This window comes from Physeter macrocephalus, chromosome 7 (genome assembly GCF_002837175.3).
Source record: "Physeter macrocephalus isolate SW-GA chromosome 7, ASM283717v5, whole genome shotgun sequence".
NCBI classification, from domain to species: Eukaryota; Metazoa; Chordata; class Mammalia; order Artiodactyla; family Physeteridae; genus Physeter; species Physeter macrocephalus.
In genome coordinates, this window is record NC_041220.1 from 26,416,624 (window position 1) to 26,443,129 (window position 26,506).

Here is a 26,506-nt window from a genome sequence, read left to right on the forward strand (position 1 = left end):
TATATGTGGAATCTAGAAAAATGATACAGATGAACCAGTTTGCAAGGCAGAAATAGCGACACAGATGTAGAGAACAAACGTATGGACACCAAGCGGGGAAAGCGGGTTTGGGGGGTGGTGGTGGTATGAACTGGGAGATTGGGATTGACACATATACACTAATGTATAAAATAGATAACTAATAAGAACCTGCTGTATAAAAAAAGTTCAAAAAAAAAAGGATCCTGTCCAGTTAAGTGTAACAGCTACATGATAAGATAGTAAAAAGGGTCAATATGTTAACATTTAACACTTTAACAAGTTAACCTGCCAATTTGTTGGTGGTTTCAAGTAATTATTTTTCTCAAATAGGATTATGCTTTGTAATATTTTATTTTGTGTTTGTGTATTTTAAAAATATTGCTATTTTCTAAAGGTCAGTATGTCAGTGTGGTAGATAAGTTCAGGTATAGTAATATTTTAAGGAACATTTATAAATCCCATTTCTGAGAGGCCACCAGCCCTTAACACCAGACCCTTCCTGTCAGTGTGTCTCGGGGGGAATTAATTCAGTGGGCAGGCAGGCTCAAGTTGAAAAAGTAAGAACCCGTTGAATCAAGTGCACAATAATGCACCTGTTTCAGGCATAGAGCACAGTTGTCCTGATTCCTATAACCATTTTAAAGGCAGGGGCAAGCTCTTTGTAAAAATAATAGTGTAACCTATCTCATTGTATTTGGAGCCAGAATACTCCTGCACAGCCCTCACACTCGGATTTGTGCACCAAGTTTTAGAATTACTGCCTATGTTTAAGGCAGTCACTCACTGAACACTGGTGAACCTTGACAGCAGAAGCAGTCGGGGTGGTGGTCTAACGTCCTCACCGTGTACACCTCTTTCTCAAACCACTTTTCTTTTCTGCTTATATCTCAGGCATCACTCAGTACTGCAAGTTGCACTTGGAAAAAAGTATCACCCTGAATCTGATGTATTTTGAAAATGGAGATATCATAGTAATCTTTGGACTTACAGTGATAAACTAAAGCCTTCACCTGGGAGCTTGTAAGAAAGGTAGAATCTAAGACATCATGCCAGACCTGCTGAATTAAAATCTGTATTTTAATAAGACCCTCAAAGGTGATTTATATGCACGGGAAATTTTGAAAAGCACTGCTTTAAACTGCCGAAGTAAAATAAAATGAAACCTTAGTCGTTGTTTAACAGATATATTAACATGATATCATCAGGGTAACAGATCTTTTAGTTTAGGTCAGGAAGATCATTCAATACTATTTCAGAGAAAATGCTTCTATGTTGAATTTTGGATCTGCAGATAGTTGTAGCAGGGGTTCCTCTGGTGAGCTGTAATATACCAGCATTAAGTCACCACAGCTCAATTACATTCGAGCAGCGTGTGGTCCGAGGACCAGCAGCCGTGGGCAGCACCTGGGAGCTTGTTAAAATTAGAGTTGCTCAGATCAGATCACACTCCCTTCTGCTGAATGAGAAGCGGGGTTGCGGGGGGTGGCTTGCATTTATGTCCGAGGCTCTCCAGGTGATTCATACTGAAGTTTGAGATGCACTGGATTAGTACCTCTCACTATACTAGTTGGTTTCCCCTTCCTTTAAAGGGAACAGATGTTACATAACTTTGGATCGTGACTTGCTTTTTTCTACTCACATTTATAAATTTATAAATCCAATTATGAGACTATAAAAGGAAGCAGGCTGAGTGCGTGGGTCATTAAACGAATCATGCCTGAGTCATCTCATTTTTATAGCGAAGGTGAGGTGTTCATGGGTAGAGCTCTAAGTCACCTCTCCTTATAGGGATGATGTACAAACAGTGGTTAAAGAACCAGACGGTGGTGACAGAAGGGTTTTGGGTGATTGTGTCATCTCTTACACAGGGAGGACCATTTTTAACATCAAAAGTTATTCTTAGCACATTTGTCCTGCTGTATGTTGTCACTTTCGAGACATGGTTGATCTGGTTTGAAGTCAGAAACTTTTGTCCCCCTGTTGACGCACAGACAACAATATCTGCTGCTAGGGATGGTCAAGGTCAACTTGCGGCATGGTAGACTTCTGAGGAGTCACCATAACTACTGAGTGGAGTTACTGTCTGGTTGCTGTTAAAGTAGCTTAAGATTGGTCATTTTTCTCATCTGCGAGATCAACCTTATGTCTGAGTAGAAGGGAAGTCAGTAACATGAGACAGCTCAGGAACAGGAGCTGCGTCCCCCAAATGGACATGGTGCTGCTTGGAGGATCCATACCTATAGTTTTAGTCCCATGAGCTGCACCACCTGGGAATGAGTCTGGAGGAGGCTGCCTTTTTAAAAAGGTTCAGGGCGATATGCTGAGTGTGAGTGCCTTTGTTTTTATCAGCAGGTATGTCTGGATATAGAGTCGGGAACTCGGGATTGGCTCTTCTGCATTTGAAGGCTTTGCCCCCAGCAAAGGAGAGTGCGGACTGATAATATTCCGAGCTCCTCTTTCCAAACGCTCTGTTTGCACTCTTCTCTTTTTTTTTGGCTGCAAGCTTGCGGGATCTTAGTCCCCTGACCAGGGATTGAACCCAGGCCACAGCAGTGAGAGCGCCGAGTCCTAAGCACTGGACCGCCAGGGAATTGCCTCTGTTGGCACTCTTTCTTGATTCGACAGTATAAATTGTATGTATGTACCACTCCCTTCCAGTTGCCACCTTTGAAAACAGAAATCTGCTTTGAGGAAGTTTACACAGTAAGAGAAATTACAAGGGGGTGGGAGTTTGGAAGCTATCGTTAAAGGCATTGGTGGGGCTGCACTTCTTCCAGGGGCTCTAGAGGAGGATCCCGTTCTCGCCTCTGCCAACCGTCCGTGGCTTATCACTCCAATCTCTGCTTTTATGGTCACATTGCCTTCTTTTCTGTGTCATCTCCACCGATTCCTTCCTATAAGGACACTTGTCAATACAGTTAGGGCTCCCCAGGATGATCTTCCCACCTCAGAATCCTTAACTTAATCCTATCGGCAAAGATGCTTTTCCCATAGGAGCTAGGGCTCACGGGTTCCATGGATTAGGACCTGAATTCTTTGGGCGCCGTTACTCAGCCTGCTACACCTGTCAAATTCAGTTTGTTTCGTTTCCTTTGTCTTACCTCCCGATGTTTAGAGACACATTCAGTGAAGCCCAGTTACTGAACTCCACTTACCTTTTCTTTTTCTTCTCACTTCTATTGTACTTAGTTTTGATGGCTTGCATATACCTCTTGGTGTCTGGCTCATTTTTCTAAAGTCAGAGCTAATGTTCCCAAAGGGACCCCATACGACTCTGTCCCAAGTTGTGATAATACAGTAGAGGGAAGTCATTACAACCTGTTTAATTTCCTTAATTTCATAAATAGCAACAACTTGCCATTGAAGAGATGTATTTACCAATAGAACTATACAGTTAAGTTTGGAAAAAATGACTGATAATCTCATTACCCTAACACAAAGTTCTTATCTTTTCGACACATGTCCTTTTAGTTTTTTCCATATTTTTTAAGGCTTGCAGTAGCAACATGATCACTGATAATCTAGAATTCATTATGCCATCAAGTGGCTATCTCATGATTCAATGAACTATTTCCTGAGTATTGGACATTTAGGTTGCTTATTATTCATTATTATAAAAAAGGTTAGGAGGAGTAATATTGGGGTGACTAGTGTCAAATAAATTTTAGAATGCTTACCTGGCAGAAAACTAATTGTGGAGTCATCCTCTGTCATCACCTGAGCCCTGGTGGGTGTAGCAGCACAGAAAGGACCTGTGGCTGGTGTCTCCACTATGGGAAGTGAATGCCCTTAGCTGCCTGTCTTTTTCATTCACCCTGTATGTGGGCTCCTTAAATTTGGCACTGGGTACTGGAATGAAATGTACAACATCTTTCCATTCATAGTTTACACAGTAACAGCGACGTCATGGGCAACTGGTATATCTCCATTATGCCTTCCAAATCCCTAAGAAAACTAAAAGATTAAATGAGGAAAAATGTATATGCTTTTTCTCCATAAAAATGTTATCACTGGGGAAGAATATGTGAAGAGTGAAAATGAGCCCAATCTTCCATAGTGTGTAGTTCCATTCTTAGTAGGAAATGAGGCATTTTTCACTCTTTTAAGCCATTAGATCACTTTCATTACCCAGCTACCGAATACACCATAGGTTGTATCTAGAATACACTAGGTTTTATCCTAGAAGCCTAAAAAACTTAGTTTTGCTTCCCTGGCATGTCTTACTGGGAGGAAACTAGGAATGTAACAGATCAACTTCATAGAGATCTCCGTGGGTAATGTCACCCAGAAAAAAAGATGTATGCATAAGCACTGCATTCATCTGAATGTAATTCCTTAACAAAAGACAGAATAAGAGAAAGAGAGTGATTTTCTGCAAAACACTGAAAGGCTAGGATTAATTTCAGGTGCAAAATAGAATCCTCCATGGCTTTTTTTTTTTTAACAAGGCTGATAATGTGAATTTCTCCTGGGCACAGAAGTACTCAGTGGGAAGGTCAAATTGGTTGCTTCATTTGGGGACTAAGTCAGGGCATCAGTAGGACCTGTTGGGTGTATCTGAGGGTTATCCTGGCCAAGGTGTAGTTTTCTCATTATTATTATTTTTTTAAACATTTATGAAGGATCCATATCTCTCTGACATGCTGGAGAAGGCCAGTAAGTGTTTGTTGAATTTAATTGAGTTTAAAAGATTTTTGATTGTGGTGGTTGGGAAAACTGGAAGATGAGGGAGGGTGACTTTCTGTTGGTAGATATTTACTCAGACAGGAATTAGAACTGAAAGGGATCTTAACAGAAATGGAGTGCAAACTTCTCATTTTACAGAGGGAGAAGTGAGGTGAAGAGTTGTGAAGTAGTTTGGAGAAATCTCCTCTCTGACTGGGGAAGCTGATGTTGTCTAGCAATGAAGCAAAACCTGGGCTGATGGGAGAGAAGGACTTCTCTACCTATATATGCAGACCCCATGGTAGTCAAGAGCCTTCTTATCCTTGTTCAATATTTTGGGAGATGGCTTCTTCTTCTTTTTTTTTTTTTGCATTTGTAGTTTTTTAAATTTATTTTTTATCAAATAATACAATGTTGTGTTACTTTCTGGTGTACAGCAAAGCAATTCATTTATACATATATATATATATATATATATATATACACATATATATTCTTTTTCAAATTCTTTTCCATTATGGCTTATTATAGCATATGGAATATAGTTCCCTGTGTTTTACAGTAGGATCTTGTTGTTTATCCACCCTATATATAATAGTTTACATCTGCTAACCCCAAACTCCCAATCCATCCCTCCCCCACCCACCCTCCCCCTTGGTAGCCACAGGTCTGTTCTCTATGTCTGTGAGTCTGTTTGTGTTTCGTAAATAAGTTCATTTGTGTCATATTTTATATTCCACATATAAGTGATACCATACGATATTTGTTTTTCTCTTTCTGACTTAACTTCACTTAGTATGATAATCTTTAGGTCCATTCATGTTGCAAATGGCATTATTTCATTCTTTTGTATGGCTGAGTAGTATTCCGTTGTGTATATGTACCACATCTTCTTTATCCATTCATTTGTTGATGGACATTTACATTGTTTCCATGTCTTGGCTATTGTGAATAGTGCTGCTATGAACATAGGGGTGCATGTATCTTTTTGAATTACAGTTTTGTCTGGATATATGCCCAGGAGTGGGATTGCTGGATCATATGGCAACTCTATTTTTAGTTTTCTGAGGAACCTCCATACTGTTCTCCACAGTGGCTGCACCAACTTACATTCCCACCAACAGTGTAGGAGGGTTCCCTTTTCTCCGCACCTCTCCAGCATTTGTTATTTGTAGACTTTCTGATGATGGCCATTCTGACCGGTGTGAGCTGGTATCAGGAGATGACTTCTTGAAATGGCTTCTGTCATGTGCCATGTTGGCTTGAGAATACATTAAGTCATGTCTGTAATACAAATTTTAAAAAGGTTTTTACAAGAAATACCTAAAAGATAATGATGGGGCACAAAGATGTGATTTTCAAAGTAGTTTGGAAACTCTAATTTATGTAATATTAGCTGAGGCACAATAATGGTGATTTATATTGTCAGCTTAAAATGAGTAAAGAACTAATTGGGCAGTTTGAAGATTTTACAACTCTTTAAATTTTCTTTGTTCTCTCTTGTGATACTTGCATTTTTACACTTTATTGTTTATTACCTTCTTTTATAAAGGAGTTTGCAAAAGAAGGGAGAGTTGATGAAAGGATTTCCCTCCTAAGTAGCCCTGATAAAGACTTGTGGAGGAAAACTGAGCAATTGGCAAAAAGGAGGTTTAGGCTTATCTGCAAATCTCAGTAAGGGCACTCAGCACTATAACCAGAAAAACTGACAGAGGATGAGGGTATCTCTACAGTTGAAAAGGGCTTCCTGTCCAGCATGAATCAGCAAAGAAAGGTCGACCCTTGTGTTCTTAACTGTTGATTTAATTGAGGACAGTGGGTTTCACTGGCCTTGGTAACAAAGTAAAAGAAAATAGAAAAAAACAAAGAGCATGGTCTAACAATCCTTTGTCGGCTGGATCCTTTCTCTGTTTCTACATATTCATACAGTTACATAAACTAAATTTGCACATATCACCAGAATATGTGTAACACCAATGTCAGTTCAATACCATTGATATCCTGGAGTTGCTAAGATCTGGAAACAGTTGTTAGGAGATGTGTTTTGGCTGTTTCCCCTCCCTTGAAGTCTTTCAATCAAAAGAACGACAAGCACTCTGTTTAGAGTCAGTGACGGTGTCATTGATGAAAATGGTGGTTTTACTGGATTCTCCATTTGCTGTGCCCAGAGGCATCTGGAGAAGTAATTCAAACCTCTCTGGACCCTATGAGATGGGCTGTCCCAGGTCATCAAGGATTGTCAATCGGAACATCTCAACACACACTCCTGGAGCTAAGACCAGTTTTTGGCTGATGCCAACATAGTCTAGTCCAGCTAGTGGGAAAGGAAAGCCAAGAGTGAGACTGCAGAATTCACTGCCAGAAGTTTTCCTTCAGAGAAAAAAAAAATTCAGAGAATGTCTGTTAGCATTCTCCTATGTACACAGCACTTTCAGACGCATATTTTTTTGGCTTGATCCTCAGAAAGGGGAAATTTCCATGTTCTACCAAATGCTGCAATAGCCAGTGATCTGTCACCACATGCTCTCCATCACCTTCCAAGAACTTCCACAAAAATCCCACCTATAGACTGACGGCTCTCTGAAGGCAAATTCAATTTGTAATGAAAGCGTTTCCCTTTTCTATTTGGAAGTGTTAAGATGATGATCATGACTTTTATTTTGACTAGGTTTCACTCATTCACCTTTGCCAGACCTCTGGTTTAACCTTACAACATTCTGCTCAATTTTACTTGGCCATGAAGGTTCTGCTATTTTCTGGGTTATTAATCATTTTGCAAGCTGGCTCACCTGATCGTATCGCTTCTTTGCTACTTATTTAAAAAGTCATCCAATGTCATGACAAATTATAATCAAGAGAATAAAATAGGAAACCCTGAGGGATATAGACAAATATAAAAATAAATGGAGGAATAGAATATTTACATTGTCTTAAAGTATCTCTCCATAAAAGTCTTCTTAATTGCAAAGGAAGAAAAGTAACTTTATAGTAAAGAAACCTGGCAGGTACCACTTTAACCAAGTGGTCAAAGTTAATACCACCAATAGTGGGGCAAATTGAAATAGTGTGCCATTGGGTAGAATGCAGTGAGAATGCAGTACCATCTCTGTGATATTCCTGCTGGAGATGCATAGCCTGAATCTGATTATGAGGAAACATCAGACAAGCCCAAACTGGGGGATATTTTACAAAACTGGTTTGTAATCTTTTTTTTTTAAATTTTTAGTTTATATTGGAGCATAGTTTATTTACAATGTTGTGTTAGTTTCAGGTGTACAGCAAAGTGATTCAGTTGTACGTATACATATATCTATTTTTTTTTCAGATTCTTTTCCCATATCGGTTATTATAGAATACTGAGATCCCTGTGCTATAGAGTAGGCCCTGGTTATCTGTTTTATATATAGTAGTTTGTATGTGTTAATCTCAAACTCCTAATTTATCCCTTCCCCCTGGTTTGTAATCTTGAAAAATATCAAAGTCATGAAAGTCAAGGAAAGACAAGGAACTGTCCAGATGGAAGAAAACTGAACGACATGATGACTAAATACAATGTGTGATTCTGAACTGGATTGTTTTGCTATGATTTGGGGGACAACGGGTGGAACTTGAATGAGGTCTGAAGATGAGATTGTAGTAATGTATCAGTTAATTTCCTGATTTTATGCTTGCACTGTGAGTATAGAGGAGAATGTCTCTGTAGGAGTTGCATTCTAAGTTTTTGAAGAGATGGGTCCAGATTTACTGGCAACCTATGGTTCAGGATAAAAAGTGTTTTTACTGGACTTGTCACTTTTCTATAAGTTTGAGATTGTATAAAAAATTTTAAAGCCATTAAATAATTACATTAAGAAAAAACCAAAATGAGATTATGGTGAAAAGTACCAAGGCAGGAAAGTAAGGCAAAGGGGATTTGGGATCTTATGCACTTTGGTTCAAATCTTAATTCCACTGCTTACTTGTACAAACTATTTCATCTGTTTGAGTCTCAATTTTTTTAACTGCAAAATGGGGACAGTTATTGCTACTTTACAAAGGTAGTTGTGAAGATTAGAGATAATACAGCAAAGATGCTAGCACAGAGTCTGGCATGTAATAATGATAATATAAATACGTATGCATAATTATTATTGTTAATTAACCAACCTGAGCTGATGTCAGGTATTTACTAGATTCTAGAGATTATCAAGTCTAAACTGCTATCTCTGCATATCTCCTGTTTAAACCCATGAATCACCACCTCAAGCATGGATTACTTCTATTAGTCCATCCCTACCTGAGAGCTCTCAGACGGGTCATTCATCATTTGTATGCAAGGAGATTTATCTAAATGAATTTTCATTTCTTTTCCCAACCATAAACAAAAAAGCCCAAGGAGCCAATTGGTCTATTCACTTTTGGTTTCACAAATACATATACAGTGAGAAATAGCTCTGTCTGAAAATTAAGAGAAAGAAAGGAAAGCAAGAAAAAAAAAAAAAAAAAGCAAAACAGCCACAAAAGAACTTTAAGGATCATCACCGGTGTCCTGTACAGTATGATGTGATATATTCCCTGAAGTGTTACAACACGTTAGTTCTCCCAAGAGCAAGCTCTGGGTTGTAAACCTGTCTTTAGTTTCCTTAACTGTTTCTGGGGTACATGCTGAAACTGGGTTCACATTTTCATAGATACATTTTCTCTTTTTGTCTTGTCAGTTCATGTAGGTTTTAGACTGCTGACTTTTATTTGCAGGATTTGTGCTTTTACTTAGTTTTTATCTTTACATATTCTCATGCGTCTTGGATGTATACGATGCTAATCCTTAACTCTGCTGCCTGTCCACATCCCAGGAGACTAAAAGGTCCCTGTTAGCAAATGAAAAAATGTGGGTATCAACGTAGATGGAAATTTCCCTTTCTTTTCCTGAATCCTGTGCTTTTTTTTTTTGTTTTTTTTCTGGTAAAGCAGCTGAGAGGCTCACCAGAGGAAGTGGTGTTCAGAACCATTTAGCTCCACTGCCAACCAGGCTTTGATTGTCCATGTCAAGAAAGGCAAAAGGGAGTGGGACATGAGGACATGCTGCCTGAAGCCAAGGAAAATGTCCAAGAATCAGAAGTGAGACCCTCCTACCCTCCTAGGAGCTAACAGGTGCCTGGATTCTCCCAGGAGTTGGGACCTGCTCAGCCATCACAGGTATGCCTTGATCTGAAATAGTGTTTATGAGCAGCTTATGGTATCTACAAATGTTCTCAACTTTGGAAAATTAATTTGGTCCCAGGCAAGTGGTTAATGAACAAATCATAAAGGCTGCTGAATGAATATTCTATTTATTTTATAAACAGCAGAAGTCATTCTCTGTGCCCAGGTAGGAGAAACTTTAAATCAGAGCCCATCCACAAAGACTAGGCATGCTACACTGACAGGCTAGACCTTGCCCTATACGCATGTCATGATAATGATACATTTTAAAATGGCCCGCTCACCTTCTGCTGGTGCCGGCTCTGTCTTCCTGGAGCACACGGTGACAGAGGACGCTTGGGAAAGGTCAGTGCCTGTTCTCTAGACACAAACCTCCATGGAGCCAGCACTTTCATCAGCGTGATGCTCAGCATCACCAAAGTGCAGGGCAGGCTCTAGGGAGGCATAAAAGGACAAACTAAGACTGCTTCAGCCTCCCAGGCCTCCTCTCCTCTGGCCCTGTGGGAGACTGGGTGTTTGTCACAATCATCAGACATGACAGTTCCCACAGGCTCGACGAAAACCAAGCAAAACACACACAAAAAACACATCAAGGAGTCACATGCCATGGCTTTGATAAGTGCAGTGAGATAAAATCAGAATTCTATTCATTTTTCTGCTTTAAGAGATAGCTGTGGCACAAAGACATTTCCCAATTGGGAAAAACTGGCCATCTAGCTTGTAACCCAGGTAAAGTCAGCTATTGTTTGGGAAAAGATGGTGGGGAATTCAGGAGGCTTTTTCTCAGGATAGAAGTGCCCTTCATGTTGAAGGGCAGTCCAGCCAGGGGTCTGAATTTGGGGGCTGCGGCTGTGCCTTTTACCATAACATTTGCTTATTACAAAGATAGATAGAAATTCTGGGGATCTTGTTAGCTGAGATGCCAGAAATGCTACCCCCAGAGGCAGAAAAGGGCCCCCCCTAGAAAGAGAAGGCTGAAGGCAGCTGGGGTGGGCATCAGACTCTGAGGGTACGTGAAAGAGAACAGCACATCTGATGGGAGGAAAAGTTTGACAATGAGAAAGTCAAGATTTGGCCAAGCAGACAAACCCATCCATCTCCAGTTCTCCCAGTTCTAAAAAGCAGCCTATGAGCTTAGCTGACTCTTCAAAGCTTACACAAGGTTTAGCTGTTACACTAGATAGACTGTCATGAAAAACGTTTGGAAATGAATGTTTTTCTTTGGACTGTGAAATCCAGAGGCAAACAAATGTAAACACCAGGCAGCAGCTTCACCACAGAGGCATGACTCCTGAGACAGTAAATGGAAAATCCATATAATAGAGATGATACCTTGGGAAACACAATGCGACGTAGAAGCATATTGGAATGAAGTTTAAATTTTGGAAGGTAGAAATCCAATGTAATAAGTACTATTTGCTCAGGATATATTTTAGTAGATCTCTTCGTGCTGTGGAGAGTTTTACCAAAACTTTGACCATGGTGTATCAGAGCTCCCATAATCTGATTTGAGTCCATTCTTTCTGGAGTCATAATGTACCACACCTGACCCTGTGCCCAGTGTTCCAGTTACACTAGCTCTCCATGAGCCAGCACAGCACGTGGTCATGGCCTCCATCTTCGCTGGTGATGTTCTCTGAGCTGAAACTCCCTTCCCAACATGTTAATTTCACACAGTCCTTCTGTAAGACTTTGATTGAGTTACCTGCTTTGGGAGGCCATATATGCCCTTAAGAGGTTAGTTGTTCCTTACCCCGTGCTCCCCTGACAGTTTGCATTGCTCTATAACTGCAGTGATGGGTCACACTTGCTAGTTGCTGTCTTCAGGTGCACTGCAGGTAGGGGCCTGCACTCAGAGAAGGGTGGGGTGATCATCCTCTCTTTTGACCCAGAAGTTTCACTCCATCTCCCCATTGTTGCTAATAGATGTTTCTGATACCTCCAAGCCTGGGACAAGAAAGAGGGAAGAGAGGCAAGAGGAGAAGGAAAGGTCTTTCTTGATGGGTTTTATCACGGTGATCACATTCTCGGATCTTAGAAGATGGAAGAAAGCGGATTCCGTTTCTCATGGGCACTTTTGTGTGTTCTTTGGAGATCTCTTGTTCCCCTAGTTGGGTATTTGTCATCTGCAATTCCCTTGATGAGGATGACATCTCTATCCTGGCTGGTCACTTAATTCTTCCTCAACCATCAGCATTCGGCAGTGCTTGTGCTGGGGATTGTTCTTCCCTCTAGATGGCGCTTTTGGACAAGACCTAAGACGGTTCCATTCTGCCTCTCTATCGCGTGCATGGCTCACGTCTGGTCCACGGCAACCCTCCTGCATCCTTTGCCTTGATAAACCCTAGGAATACTGCCTAATCCTAATGCACTCCCTCTTTTTTGCTCATCCATCAAAGCAGCCAATCAGCTTGTCTCCAACACTGAGACTTTCCAGGTAGAGCCAGACCCCAGTTCTCTGTATCCTCCACAGTGTAGGTAACACACATTACACTCCCCAAATGGTCTTGTGATTTAGCACCTCTTTGAAAAGCTAAAATATTAAAGCCACCATTCTTATACACTGTTCTGTGTTTTTATCAGAGCTCTAGAAGCATCTCAAGATCAGGGACCACATTCCACATGTCTTTATGTCTTTATACCCTTAGAAGCACATCAGCTGGCATATTGTAAGTACTCAAGAATTTGTCGAGTGGATAATTTTAACTCACTTCTGATATACTTTGAACTTATTACAAAAGTTTTTTTTTTTTGTTTTTAAGTTGGGACCAAGTGATCTTTTTTAGCACAGAAATTACTCTGTGTGGTATTGGGGAAGGGAGAGAGGTAAGAAAGATTAAAAAAAAAATTGAGTTATGTTACTGTTCAGAGAAAAAAATGTAAGAATCAAGCCTCTCTGAGTACAGTTAGATACATGATGTAAGAGGAGGACAAGTGTCTCTTAGAAGAAAAATCATGAAACTCTTCTGAGATGCTCTATATATTGAGCATCAGGAAATTTGTTGAAATAGAGAAAAGAGCACTATCTCCAAGTCATCTTCACCCTAGCTCTGTCTAAAAAAACTGAGGTGCTGGCAATAATTCTTAAGGGCGGGCAATTATGAGAGTATGATGTTTTGACCACATCATACTTACGTTAAATGGATGCCATAGATGTGTTTTTATCTCCTTTAAGAGAGAATGTTCTTTAAATGGAAATAAGAAAGAGAAATATGACAAGGTAAAGCTTTCAGAAGAGATACGACCATCATTTAAAAATGAGTTCAATGTCCAGATTCAGAGAAATTTCATGCCAAGATCCAAAGAGGACTTGCAGGTGAAGTGACAGAAATACTGTTGGTAAACTTTGACAAACTACCCGAAACAGGATAGATGCCAAAAGATGGAAGACTGGACAATGTTTTTTCAGTTACCTCAGAAGAGAAAATAGATTCTGGAAACAAACTGGTAAGCTTGATTGCTAGAAAAATTCTGGAACAGCTTATTTAAACAGTTTCTGAATTTTTGGATAAGAAAGAGGTTATGCTTATGGTTAATATCAGTTCTTTAACATCTAGTTTCATGAAATCAAATTTAATTGTTTTTTTGTTTAGTTAAACAGACATCTGTTGGACACCCTCTATGTGTTCTAAATGTGCTAGTTACTGGGGATGCAAAGAGGTGTGCGTTCTCGTGGTTGAGGTTATTTCTGGTATAATAGGGCAGCCACACCAATGCCAATCAGCTAAACCCTGAGTGCTTTGACAGAAGAATGAACCAACCTCAAGGCTCAGAGGGAGGAGTCTTGGGAGAATTAATGCTGTACTAGACTCAAAGAATGAATGACAACTGATCCATGAGAAAGGGGGGAAGAATGTTCCCAGCGGAGTGGCTAATATGAAAAAAGGCACAGGGGCATGACACAGCCTAGCATTTGGGGAGGAATACAAGAGTGTGTTTCTTAGAAACGTGTAAGGTGAGAATAGATGAATGAGGGAATGAGTTTAGAGAGGAAGGTAGAAGCCAGATCCTGCAGAGACTTGGATCCATTTGAAATAGATGGGACTTCACTTTCTAGACTCTCCGTAGAATGTGGGGACCAATTTTAAGCAGTGGAAACGTGGTTGGTTTTTTGTTTTCTGTACATCTGTCCAACTTCGGTGTGGGCCACAGATTGAAGGAAGAGTTAGGGCTACTGATCAGGAAGCTATTGCAATTATCCATGTGAGACAGAGGATGGTTTGTACTATGCACTTGTACTAGGGATGGAGTGGAAGAGATGGATGTACTAAGTGTCCTGAGCAGCATCCAGTGATTGGATGCAGGTGGCTTCTAGGATGCCCTGCACTCGCAGCTTCAGGAGAGTGGGGCTGGGTTAGTGTGATCACGTCTATAGCACAACCAACCGTTTCAGCCCAAGTTCGCTCAGCATAGAACCAAGGAAAGATAAAGCAGCCGAAAGAATTTAAAAAATGGGCTGCCTGTTTTCAGCCATGTTAAGAGAAAGAATATTTTCACTATGGACCTTGAGGGTCTAGGACCCTCAGCAATTATTTTTGGCCAAGCTGGTGGTGGTTCTGTTGGCTTAATGGCGTTGCTAGGATCCCATTGCCATGCTCATCAGCCCTTTAAGGAGAGGATATCAACCAGAGGATGCTGGTTTTTCCTAAGCTTAGCAAAGTGCTCGATCCTCAATAAATGTTACAGAATCTGAATGCAAGCTCCCTGGATCCAATAATTATTAACAGTGACTTTCTCAGAACAGTATGCAGCAACTAAGTTTGTTTACACTGAGCAAAGACTCTTCCATCACTATTTCTGTACATGATTTTTTTTCTCCCATTGAAAAGCCTTCCTGAGTTTGAGATTAATTAAGGATCAAGTCAGATGTAAAGAAGGCAGGGAAAAGAGCTTATTTGACTTTGGGGTCCTATACTAAGCACACGGTAGGACACTATGAACGTTTCTTGAGTTGCTTGTTAAAAATCTACTAAAACCATTTCAAACAATATTGGAAGTAAACAATTGGGTCGTACACTGAATTCTGTGTTAATTTTCTTCCTTTATTTGCTGTGTTTTTTTCTTTCTTTTTCTATTTGGCATTGGAAATGTCTGCAACTTCTGAACGTAGGAAGATTTAAAACAACTAAGGTTTTAAAGTAAAAAGTAAGTGGTGGTATGGCAGGGCTCAAGGAGGAAATATGTCCTCAAGAAATAGATATTAAGACATATTTATTTTTGTACATTCCTGCATTTAGCTCTTCCTACAGGTTAGTCCGATTTAGCTCATCTTACTTATTTTGTTGTTCACATAGTGACTTTGTAGTTCATATAATACTGTGGCACTAACAATTCATTTCAGGTGTTTCTGGCTTTAGGTTTTGTTTTTTTTTTAAATTTATTTTATCCAAGTATAGTTGATTTACAATGTTGTGTTAATTTCTGCTGTACAGCGAAGTCATACACATATATACTTTTTCATATTCTTTTCCATTATGGTTTGTCACAGGATATTGCATATAGTTCCCTGTGCTCTACAGTAGGACCTTGTTGTTTATCCATCCTACGTGTAATAGTTTGCATCTGCTAATCCCAAACTCCCAACCCATCCTTCCACCACCACTGTCCCCCCATCCCCTCCACCTCTTGGCAACCACAAGTCTGTTCTCTTTTTTTTAAATTAATTTTTATTGGTGTATAGTTGATTTACAATCTTGTGTTAGCCTCATTTTATGGATTGGGAAACTGAGCCCCAATAGCTCCACTTGCCCGAGGTTACGTGGGAAGGTAGTGGTATCCCAGACTCAGAGGCCAAGTCTTCAAGCCCCCAGTCCTGGCTTTTCTCACTCTATCATTTCACTTCCCCATCCTCTTCTTTTTTTTACCCTCCCATTTCTTTCCTTGTGTACCTTGACCAGTAATTAGGTCCAGCAGAGAATGAGCATATTGTACTGGCATCACTCTTTGGCTACAGGAAAAGGTATGACAGTGAAGATAAAAGGAAGTTAAAGCTATAGTTATACCGATTTCAGCTTTTTCATGTTAATTCCTCATCACCCTAGAAAACTGAGAACTGGTTATAAAAGGAAAGAGCTACTGCGAAGCAGAGTATGTAGAACAATGTAAAAAAAGTCTCTACATCCATAACTTTGCTTCTTTCTCTCTCATTTTGCCCGGCAAACAACTTCTGGGTCTCGAGAACTTGGTTCAGGCAAACCTGTCCCAACCTCTCAGTAAGAGATAGGTGCTCTAGCTATAATGCTAATCAGAACCCTGATATTTAAAAAATTCTAATCTTTCAATTAGGCTTTAAAAAACCACATAACACCATATTGTCATTCTTTTCTTTCAGAGTGTTTCTATTCCTCTGTTTGCCCCTTATATTTATCAAATAGACTTGACTAGGCAGTGATTCTTCAGAATCTCAAACAGTTAAAATTACTCCTATTTCCTGCTCTTCTGTGGAGAAAACAACAGATACTTTATATGTAAGATTGTGAGTAACATCTCTCTCTCCAAAAATCTACATAATCAACATTAATATTCTTAGTAGACACTCCCTAATATCTCTTTGGTTTAACAGAAAATATAATACAAATTCCAAATTTCTATGGAGTATACTGAAAATTCACATACATTATTGTTTTTTTGACTTGAACTCTTGTAGGTTATTACAAAATATTGAGTGCAGTTCCCTGTGCTATATAGTAGGTCCTTCTTGCTTATCTATTTTATATACAGTAGTGTGTATATGTTAATCCCAAACTCCTAATTTATCCCTCCCCCCGCCCCTTTCCCCTTTGGTAACCGTAAGTTTGTTATCTATGTCTGTGGGTCTATTTCTGTTTTGGAAATAAATTCATTTGTATCATTTTTTTTACATTCCACATATAAGTGATATCACAAAATATTTGTCTTTGTCTGGCTTACTTCACTTAGTATGATAATCTCTAGGTTCATCCATGTTGCTGAAAATGGCATATTTCATTCTCTTTTACAGCTGAATAATACTCCATTGTATATGTTTACCACATATTCTTTATCCGTTCATCTGTCGATGGACATTTAGGTTGTTTCCATGTCTTGGCTATTATAAATAGAGCTGCTGTGAACATAGGGGTGCATGTACCTTTTCAAATTACAGTTTTCTCTGGATATATGGCCAGGAATAGGATTGCAGGATCATATGGCAACTGTACTTTTAGTTTTTAAGGAAACTTCTTACTGTTTTCCATAGTGGCTGCACCAATTTACATTCCCACCAACAGTGTAGGAGGGTTCCCTTTTCTCCACACCCTCTCCGGCATTTATTAGTTGTAGACTTTTTGAAGATAGTCATTGTGACCGGAGTGATATGATACCTCATTGCAGTTTTGATTTGCATTTCTCTAATAATTAGTGATGTTGAGCATTTTTCCATATGCCTGTTGGCCATCTGTATGTCTTCTTTGGAGAAGTGTTTTTTTAGATCTTCTGCCTGTTGTTTGGTTGGATTGTTTGTTTGTTTGATATTGAGCTGTCATACACATTATTTTAAGAAAAAAATAGTTATCTTAATTCTAAGGGGGCAATTTTGGAAAAGAAATTGCACAATGAAGAATGCATAGACTTCAGAGTCTATACTTATTCTTAGCCCTTGAGACATGTGAAAATATATTTAGGAACTGAACTTAGTCCTTGGCAATTTCTTTTTTTTTTTTTTTTAAGGCTTTGATGGCTAGCCTCTTTCCCCCCTTTATTTATTTATTTATTTGGCTGCGTTGGGTCTCAGTTGCGGCACACGGGATCTTCATTTGAGGCATGGGGGATCTTTTTGTTGTTGTTATGGTAGTGCATGGGCTTCTCTCTAGTTGTGGTGTGCGGGTTTTCTCTCTCTAGTTGAGGCGCGCACGCACTCAGTAGTTGTGGCACGTGTGCTTAGTTGCCCTGCGGCATGTGGGACCTTAGTTCCCTGACCATGGATCGAATCCAGGTCCCCTGCCCTGGAAGGCAGATTCTTTACCACTGGACCACGAGGGAAGTCCCAGCAATTTCTTTTTCTTAGTGGAGCAAAACTGACCTATCGTACCATTCTGAGATCTTGTCCACAGGGTGGGATATCAACAAACAAACCCATTTAGGAGACCAAACTAACAAAAACCAAACCAACTTTTAATCTCATTCATATTTTCCTTTGTTCTAGAACAATATAATACATGATAAATTTGCCATCCCCAACTAAAGAGCATATACACTCTTCAACCTCTGCTCCATCTGGTTTATTGCTTGACATAGCTCAGTTTCATGGAGCTCTACGCTGTATCTATAAATTCACACCAATTTTGGGTCTGTAACAGCAGCCCAGTCTAATCCTGTCTAGATCTGAACACAGCGACCCATAGCCACTCAAATCCTGACAGAGGCGTGTTTGAGAGATGAAGTGGTCAAACTAATTTGAGACTCGTAATAAAATAGTCTGATCCCATCCCTGTCTTTATCAACATTTTCTCTTGAAAGTGCCTCTTGTAGAAAGGACAAATGAGACCTAAAAAAAGTAATACTGGGCTTGATGCTTATCGAGTCTGGGGGTGGGAGGGGTTGGTTCTGAGAGGTGAGGAGCCTCCTATTCTTTTCTGGCTCTGAGTTTCAGCTGGGAGTAAAGCCAAACTCCCTGCCAGGTGGGGCTAGGAAGAGAGATCTGGATGCTTACACGTGGGAACTCCATGGTACCCTTGTACCATTTGTAGACTCATGTACTTTTTGTGAGGGAGGCCTTTGTTGGGCTGCTGAGTGTCCTTGTGGGGCGGTCCTGGTTGGGTGATCAGACATTTAACCTAGGTCCTCTTCTCAGCTTCCTTATAAGTCTTAGGTCACTTCCTTGGGAAGTGCTTTTTAAAAAATTTTAATAAACTCATACACAAATAGTTAATCTTCCTGCATTGCTGTGTTGTCCTTGGTGTTGGTGATACCTATGTATTTGAAAAGCCACTCAGAGCCTTTGGAGAAGGAGAAACATCAACAATTCCTTTAATAGAGCATTTAAGTTTGATTTGTCTTTCCACTGTTGAGGGGAAGTACGAGAAGAAGGCAGCTATTGCCAAGAGTGGAAAGCAGGAAATGGACTTACCATCATCAGGATCAGCCAGGATAATCACCTTGGCGGTGGGGAATTTGGCACGCAGTTGTCCTCCCATTGGTAGGCCCAGTGAAACGCTGAAGGATCCCTCCTCTTCATAAAGGGAGTCATTGATGATCAGGATCCGGCAGGTGTTCTCAGCCTCATCCTTGTCAAAGCGGAGGATGCTGGTGTGATCTTTTGGACGAGAGATGTAGTCAGAGAAAGATAATGCTGTGGAAGAAATGGTGCCTGTGGCAGAACCTAAGGAAGTAGGAGACGGAACAGAGAAGGTGAGAAGAAATGGAATTCTAAACAGGATAACTGTTCCCCACCTGGGTCTTCTTCAAACTCTTTTTAGACAATAGCTATCAGAATTATAAGGCACACATCTCTTACAGTCACAAATATTAGTATTGTTATTAGAAAGCTTTTAGAACAGACTCTGGTATTTTGACATGGTTCATAGTTAGTGGTCTTTAAATAGGGTATATATTGAATAAGGTTTGTTTAGATTAGGGGCTAAATAAACTGATGGATCATAGGGTGGTGGGTCTGGTTTAGCTTAATTTGTTCATGTTATAGATTGGAAAACTGAGGTACAGATAAATTATGACCAGAGGATCTATACCATGATTATGGTATAGATTTGCCCCTGCCCCTTGCCCTTCCCGTAGTGGCAGAGCTGTAAGTAGCATCTTGGTAATCTAATCTTCATGCCCTGACTAGAGTTCTTTGCAACGACACCAAAATACAGCCATGAAATTACTTGTTATTTTACAAGGAGTACAAGATTGATTGGAGGATTTCAGTTTAGAGGCAGTGCATTTAAAATTTTATTATAATAATTTACATACATTAAGATTCCCCGGGGGCTTCCCTGGTGGCGCAGTGGTTAAGAATCCGCCTGGCAATGCAGGGGACATGGGTTTGATCCCTGGTCCGGGAAGATTCCACATGCCGCAGAGCAACCAAGCCCATGTGCCACAACAACTGAGCCTGCGCTCTAGAGCCCGCGAGCCACAACTACTGAGCCCACATGCCACAACTGCTGAGCCCGCGCGCCTAGAGCCCATGCTCTGCAACAAGAGAAGCCACGACAATGAGAAGCCCGTGCACCGCAACGTAGAGTCGCCCCCGCTTGCTGCAACTAGAGAAAGCCTGCTCACAGCAAAGAAGACCAAACACAGCCAAAATTAAAAACAAATAAATAAATAAATTTATTTTTAAAAATTCCCCAATTTAAATGCACTATTTGATGAGTTTTGACAAATACATACAAATCATGTAACCATTACCATAAGCATAATATAGAACATTTTCAACCACCCACTTGTGTACCCCTTGTAATCCATCTCCTTTCCTGTCTCCCATCCCTGGAAACCACTCATCCATTTTCTGTCACTATAGATTTATTTGCTTTAATGAGAATTTCATGTAAATGAAATCATGCAGTTTTTAGTCTTTTGTGTCTGTTTTGTTTCATTTAGCACAATGCGTTTAAGATTCATCGATGTATCAGGATTTTATTCCTTTTTATTCTTGAATAGTGTTCCCCACTGTGTGGCTACACCACGATTTGTTTTTCTGTTTACCAGTTGATAATTTAGGCTGTTCCCAGTTTTTAGCTATGCTGAATAATGCTGCCATGCATATTCAATTTCAGGTCTTTGAGTCAATATGTAATTTTATTTCTCTTGAGTAAATAATTAGAAGTGGGGTTTCTGGGATCTAGTGCATTGTTTTTAGTGTGGTAAAATAAACATAACCTAAAATTTACCATTTTAACTATTATTTTTGAATGTACAGTTTGTCTATTCACATTATGAAGCAGATCTTCAGGACTTTTCCATCTTGCAAAACTGAAACTCTGTACCCATTAAACAACTCCCCACTTCTTCCTCCCCCCAGTCTCTGGCAACCACCATTTTATTTTCTGTCTCTATGAGTTTGTCTATTCTGGGTACTTCAGGTAAGTGGAATCATACAGTATTCATCTTTTTGTGATTGGCTTATTTCACTTAGTGTAATGTCCTCAAGTTTCATCTATGTTGTAGCATGTGTCAGAATTCCTTCTTTCTTAAGGCTGAATAATACTTCATTGTATGAACATACCGCATTTTTTTTTTTTTTTTTTGGTCACGCCACACAGTATGTGGGATCTTAGTTCCCTGACCAGGGATAGAACCCATGCCCTCTGCAGTGGAAGCATGGAGTCTCAACCACTGGACTACCAGGGAAGTCCTTGCACAAACCACATTTTGTTTATCCATTCAACCAGCCATGGATACTTGTATTGTTTCCCCTCTTGGCTATAATGGAATAATGTTGCTATGAACATGGGTGTACAAATATCTCTTTGGGACCTTGCTTTCAATTCTTTTGGACATATACCCAGATGTGGGATTGCTGGGCCATATGGTAGTTCTATTTTTAATTTTTTGAGGACCCTCTATACTGTTTTCCACAGCGGTTGTACCATCTTATAATCCCACCAACAGTGCAATTCAGTGTATTTTCTTTTGCAGTGTTGAAAACAGAGCAACACATAGGTTTAGACCTAAAAGAGTAAAGAGTAGTCATGGTAATTGAAATGATTTAGACAGACCAGGTTTAGGAGACAAAGACTGTATAAAATAACTCAATACACCAAATAAGTAATTTTTGTAAAGCATGAATATTTCCTACCACTCTTCTCCTTAGTAAGAAGCAATGTGAGGGAGTTCCCTGGTGGCCTAGTGGATTCCAGACTTTCACTGCTGTGGCCCCAGGTTTAATTCCTGGTTGGGCGGCCAAAAAAAAAAAAAAAAAAAAAAAAACAAGCAATGGGATATGACAGTGAGCTTCTGGATGGGACACTCTAGTTTCGGCAAGGGTCTCTCTTGCTCATAGCTAAGGTATATGCATATCTGCATGCTGACACCAATATCCACCTTCTTCTTGCTAATATGAATCAACACAAATACAAGTTGACATCTATTAGTGTGTGCTGTATGCATTAGATATAGCTTGTTAAAAAATGAGCATTGTTTCCAAATTGATTTCAGAGGATTTGCTCTGAAGTTCAGTGACTCACAAAATGTTTCAGGATGATTTTTTGATAGAACAAGTTTTAGAATTATTAGGAAACAACAAATTGACTGTTTTGTAATTCTGGGAGCCTAAAAAAGGTTAGAGTTGGAGAAATTGATGAGCATAAAACATGCTGACTAGGGTAGAGAGAGAAACTGCTAGACATGGATGGCTAACAGGGGGATTTTCACTTGGTGGGGAAGCCAGCCAAGTTCTAGTGCCAGCCTGTGCTTTGAAATTTTATTCTTCCATGACTTTCCCTCCCTGTTCAGTCCTGGGAAATCTATGCATGAAAGAGCTCTCTGAGCTCAAATCAGGAAGGAGAAGCAAGAGCTATCAAGTGCTAGAGACAGGCAGTCCCCAAGTAAATGAGGAGGTAAGTGGCTAGCAATCTAGAAAGCCCTCAGGAAGAGACGAGAAACTCTGTCAAAGAGATTTTTTATGCTCCAAGATACACACCCAAAAAGGAAAAAAGGTCGTAAATTCTTAAAATAGTCTAAGTAATAAGCAACTGTTGGAAAATCTTTGTTAAGAGCCTGAGGTTTAAAAAGAATTACACTTTTTTATTTCCCCCTAGTCATCTAGAATGCAGAAAGTTGGCATGACAGGCGGTGTTAAAAAAAACAAAAACCCTTGTCAGAAACTATACATTTAACCCCTCTGAATAAATATCAAAAGCAGGTAAACACTAGACTTGCATAGTAAGTACCTAATACTATCTTTATAAATCTTTATTAAATATCTTTCTCAATATATTTCACCTAATGAATAGTCAAATATTGATTTATCACAGTTCATGAAGAAAAAGTGATTGGTATTTTCCCCTTTTCTGTTGATTTTTTTTTCAGCTGACTGCTCCACTGATTGAAATAGACATACCTTTAAGTAGGTAGATTTCTGGGTTAAATAAAATATAACTCTTATTGAAAATCCTTTGGCTGTGGAACTAAAACAGAAAGCAAAACAATACATTTTAGCAAGTTTTTATTAACAATGAGAGTTGATGGGGAAAACAAAGATAGTTTAATTACATCTCACATAATCAAAAAATTCAGATTACCTAAATGGCCCATTCCTCCTAGGAGTCTGGAAATTTTACTTTGGGAAACCATTTGATTAGTTATATGCAACAGTAAAGAACACGGAATACTGGTATTTATTTTAGTTTAAAAAGCTCTATTTTATTGAAAGCAAGTTAAGAATCCCCAAGAGTTAGAAACTTCTGTTCCAAAAACATCAAATATACCTTGAGATATAAGCTGAGGTCTCTGGTGATGGTCTGGACAAATCCCTTATTTAATAGTGAAGAGTCTCCAAGGAGTACTGATGTGTGATTTCCAGGTTGCTTTCATAGAGATGCTTTAGCAGTTGGGCCTCAAGACTTATTAGGGCAATTTACCCAGAAGTTGTGCTATAACGTCTTTATGAGGAGCATTAGAGGTAGATTATGGGGCAGAATGGAATGTCTTACTGCGTATGGGTTTAATTCTCCAAAATTAAAGCTAGAACCAAAGGATTCATCTCAGACTAACTGAGCATGATGTTGTGTTGGTAAAGGTTTAACAAACAAAACAAAACACACAAAAGTACCACAGCCAGTTTCACTATCAATGTGAAGTCACTGAATCCAGTGTTGGAAAGAGATGCACCCAGTTGGTTCTCAGGAGCAGTTATTGGCTGGATCCAGCAAGCCACTCCATCCATGCTGACAGTGGCATAGATTTTCCCTCACCCATGCCCATCTCAGACATCACTGGGAGTCTGAAAATCTCTGAAACTATTTTAAAAATTAATTGTTTCTTTACAGAGGGTATATATGGCTCAGTCTTTGCAGCTTCAGAGTACATTTGCTTTGTAAAAATCATAAATGATGCTTAAAGTCAGAGAGAAAGTTCTATCAAGAAGCTACATTAAAGGGTAATTGAATCACTATATTATGGCATTTGATAATTTTATGAGCTGGCTAGGGTACTTTATCGATGTGGAAATTGAAGCAGGGAACACCCCAGTGTCTTGTCCAGGAGTCAAATTCCCATTTCCTGATAGAGCATTTTTTTTTTTAATTTATATTTTAAATTTATTTATTTTTGGCTGTTTGGGGTCTTCGCTGCCACACGTGGGCTTTCTCTAGTTGCGGGGTGTGGGGGCTACTCTTCGCTGTGGTGCGCGGGCTTCTCATTGCAGTGGTTTCCCTTGTTGCAGAGCATGGGCCCTAGGCACGTGGGCTTCAGTAGTTGTGGTATGTGGGCTCAGTAGTTGTGGCTCGTGGTCTCTAGAGCACAGGCTCAGTAGTTGTGGTGCACAGGCTTAGTTGCTCCACGGTATGTGGGATCTTCCCAGACCAGGGCTTGTACCCGTGTCCCCTGCATTGGCAGGCAGATTCTTAACCACTGAGCAACCAGGGAAGCCCAGATAGAGCATTTTTTAACCTCCTCACTTTGTCTTTAGTTATTATATTACATGATTATACATTCTTTTAAGCATACAAATTTCCTTTCATATATAATTTTAATAGGGCAGCAAGACAAGAAATCACTTTCTTTAAAAGCACAGCATCTAATTCCTGACTGAAGCAGACAGAGTCAGAAGCCCCAGGCCCAGTTCATTTCATGCCCAGGAGGGTCCATGACTGGGGGGAGATGGGGTAGTGAGTGGAGAGAAAGGGAGAAGGGGACAGGGCTGTAGCAGCATGGGAGCTTCTGTCTAGAGGAGTCTTTGGGACTTCTGTTCCCAGCAACTTGGCTGGCTAGGTATTCTGGGATACTCTCCCACTACAAAATATCTAGAAGAAATAATAATTCTGCCTTTTCTGTGCTCACAGGAAGTAAGGGAAATCATCAAGGGGCAAAACAAAACAAAAACAATACCCTAAAACCCCCAAACCCCAAACCCCCTACAGCTACAGAAGATACTTCCACTCAAGCTGGGATTCAGAGTCAGCACTTCAGGGGAGACTGGGCCATGGGCCTGTGGCACCATCAGGGAGCTGAGTCTGAAACTCTGGGATTTGGCCTGGGATGCAGGGGATCAGGAGTGTTTCTAGGTCAGCATCACTCTCGATCCCAGAAGAAGCAATGCAAATCCTCCTTAGAGGAAATCTTCTTCAAGTAAAGCCCCCAGACCTTTCACAGATTCAGATCAAATAAATGTGAGAGTATCTTAAATGCACAGAAAAGATAAATCATTAGAAAGACAACTTTTAGACTAAAGGCAGACTTCTTAACAAGACAATGGAAGCTGGAAGACAATGGAATTAAAACTTCAAAATACTGGGAGATAGTAACTGTCAATCTAGAGTTTCAAGACTGAGGTTGATATAAAGACATGTTCTGATATACAAGAGCATGTACCCCCAGCAGACCTACAGTCCAGGAGCTTCTAAATCATCCAAAGAACCCCTCTGAGATGCAAGGTATAACTTCTATAACTTACATATACACCTATAACCAAATAAATAAGAAATTTTTTTTTCTAAAGGAAAGAAAGGAGAAAGTCTTTTGCTGGATGTGCTTGGAAACTGCTTTTCACCTCCTCCTCAACTTGACCCAGAGAAACAGCCAATCAGAGAAGTGGGGCGGCCCATGGCTGTGGTTTACCACACAATCCCTTTTAACTGGATAAAGCTGATTATTTAAAAACCTCAGCATACTTGACTTGGGGTTGACCAAAGCCACAGGATGACTCAATACTGTTCCTGTTCTCTTGGTTTTAGGTTCTGTGGTTTGCTCTTCATTGGCTGTTTTTCCAATATGAGCAATTTCCTAACCAAAAAAAAAGTGACTAATAAGGAGAAAAAGACAGATGACATTTATTTTGAGAATAAGACAGGGTTAAGAAGTATCTAATTTGCACATCCTTTCCCAGCATATCCCTGAGCTTAAACATTTTACTATAGAGCAATAGTTCTCAGCCAGTGAAGGAGAGTTTATTCCTCAGCTCTTCTTCCTCTCCCAGACAATGCTTTTTTAATACAACACCTCCATGTTATTGTCTGAGAATACTGACGACAGACATTTTGGGACCTTGAGGTCACCATGAAAGCACAGCATAAAACTAGTCACTTCTTTCACCTGCTTATAAGTGTAATACATGTTTATCATCTGTGAATTATTATTAATGTACAGAGCATGAGTCTCCTTTCCATTCAACTATTTATACATCAGCTTATGCTTATTTTATTCATGAAATAAGTAATTGGTAAACATTAATTTTAACAAGACTTCCAGAAAGGTTTAAATAACCAAATTGAACTTTTATCCACTGAGATATTTAAGTATCTGTGGGGAGTGGTGACGACAAATACCATGACACTTGAATATGCATAAAAATTGTATAAGTTCTCGCTGTCTCATAATTCCACAGAGGTATGCAAGAATCGGATGTGGCTGTGTGTGTCCTGGCTTCATGCTCCAGGGAAGGACCCTCACCCTGTGTACTCTCTCTCTTTTATTTTTACTGCAAGCCTGAGAACCGTCTTTTGTGTGAGGAATCAAG

General features: G+C 39.9%; 1 long non-coding RNA gene across 11 annotated transcripts in view; it reads left to right on the top strand.

Annotated features, from left to right (window-relative positions):
- Nucleotides 1–26,506, top strand: part of LOC114486562 (uncharacterized) — a 120,937-nt gene that overhangs the window by 437 nt on the left and 93,994 nt on the right. For 10 of the 11 annotated variants that reach the window (XR_003680509.2, XR_003680504.2, XR_003680502.2 and 7 more), the window contains exons 2-3: nucleotides 913–1,050; nucleotides 9,637–9,861. This is a non-coding gene — a long non-coding RNA (uncharacterized lncRNA). Of the gene's footprint in view, nucleotides 1–912; nucleotides 1,051–9,636; nucleotides 9,862–13,096; nucleotides 13,315–26,506 lie in introns of those variants that run through there. The other variant, XR_003680508.1, reaches the window with a different exon arrangement.